We start from the raw sequence: 2,442 nt of genomic DNA on the forward strand, positions 1-2,442 counted from the left end.
GCGACACACACATCTACACACTGAAGCGGACACACACATCTACACACTGAAGCGACACACACATCTACACACTGAAGCGACACACACATCTACACCACTGAAGCGACACACACATCTACACACTGAAGCGACACACCACATCCTACACACTGAAGCGACACACACATCTACACACTGAAGCGACACACACATCTACACACTGAAGCGACACACACATCTACACACTGAAGCGACACACACATCTACACACTGAAGCGACAACACACATCTACACACTGAAGCGACACACACATCTACACACTGAAGCGACACACACATCTACACACTGAGCGACACACACATCTACACACTGAAGCGACACACAACATCTACACACTGAAGCGAACACACACATCTACACACTAGACGCGACACACACATCTACACACTGAAGCGACACACACATCTACACACTGAAGCGACACACACATTACACACTGAAGCGACACACACATCTACACACTGAAGCGACACACACATCTACACACTGAAGCGACACACACATCTACACAACCCTGAAGCGACACACACATCTCACACTGAAGCGCACACACATCTACACACTGAAGCGACACACACATCTACACACTGAAGCGACACACACATCTACACACTGAAGCGACACACACATCTACACACTGAAGCGACACACACATCTACACACTGAGCGACACACACATCTACACACTGAAGCGACACACACATCTACACACTGAAGCGACACACACATCTACACACTGAAGCGACACACACACATCTACACACTGAAGCGACACACACATCTACACACTGAAGCGACACACACATCTACACACTGAAGCGACACACACATCTACACACTGAAGCGACACACACATCTACACACTGAAGCGACACACACATCTACACACTGGAAGCGACACACACTCTACACACTGAAGCGACCACACACATCTACCACACTGAAGCGACACACACATCTACACACTGAAGCGACACACACATCTACACACTGAAGCGACACACACATCTACACACTGAAGCGACACACACATCTACACACTGAAGCGACACACACATCTACACACTGAAGCGACACACACATCTACACACTGAAGCGACACACACATCTACACACTGAAGCGACACACACATCACTACACCACTCGAAGCGACACACATCTACACACTGAAGCGGACACACACATCTACACACTGAAGCGACACACACATCTACACACTGAAGCGACACACACATCTACACACTGAAGCGACACCACACATCTACACACTGAAGCGACACACACATCTACAACACACTGAAGCGACACACACCAATCTACACACTGAAGCGACACACACATCTACACACTGAAGCGACACACACATCTACACACTGAAGCGACACACACATCTACAACACTGAAGCGACACACACATCTACACACTGAAGCGACACACACATCTACCTGAGCGACACACACATCTACCACGAAGCGACGACACACACATCCACACTGAAGCGACACACACATCTACACACTGAAGCGACACACACATCTACACACTGAAGCGACACACACATCTACACACTGAAGCGGACACACACATCTACACACTGAAGCGACACACACATCTACACACTGAAGCGACACCACATCTACACACTGAAGCGACACACACATCTACACACTGAAGCGACACACACATCTACACACTGAAGCGACACACATCTACACACTGAAGCGACACACACACTCTACACACTGAAGCGACACACACATCTACACACTGAAAGCGACACCACACATCTACACACTGAAGCGACACACACATCTACACACTGAAGCGACACACACATCTACACACTGAAGCGACACACACATCTACACACTGAAGCGACACACACATCTACACACTGAAGCGACACACACATCTACACACTGAAGCGACACACACATCTACACACTGAAGCGAACACACACACTACACACTGAAGCGACACACACATCTACACACTGAAGCGACCACACACATCTACACACTGAAAGCGACACACATTCTACACACTGAAGCGACTACACACATCTACACACTGAAGCGACAACACATCTACACACTGAAGCGACACACACATCTCACACTGAAGCGGGACACACACATCTACACACTGAAGCGACTACACACATCTACACACTGAAGAGACTACACACATCTACACACTGATGCGACACACACATCTACACAACTGAAGCGACACAATTCACACATCTACACACTGAAGCGACACACACATCTACACACTGAAGCGACACAAACTGAGGAATCTACACACTGAAGCGACACACACATCTACACACAGAAGCGACACACAACATCTTACACACTGAAGCGACACACACACTACACACTGAAGCGACACAC

This window comes from Rhinichthys klamathensis, unplaced genomic scaffold (assembly GCF_029890125.1).
Source record: "Rhinichthys klamathensis goyatoka isolate OS25496 unplaced genomic scaffold, OSU_Roscu_1.1 h1tg000450l_1, whole genome shotgun sequence".
NCBI classification, from domain to species: domain Eukaryota; kingdom Metazoa; phylum Chordata; class Actinopteri; order Cypriniformes; family Leuciscidae; genus Rhinichthys; species Rhinichthys klamathensis.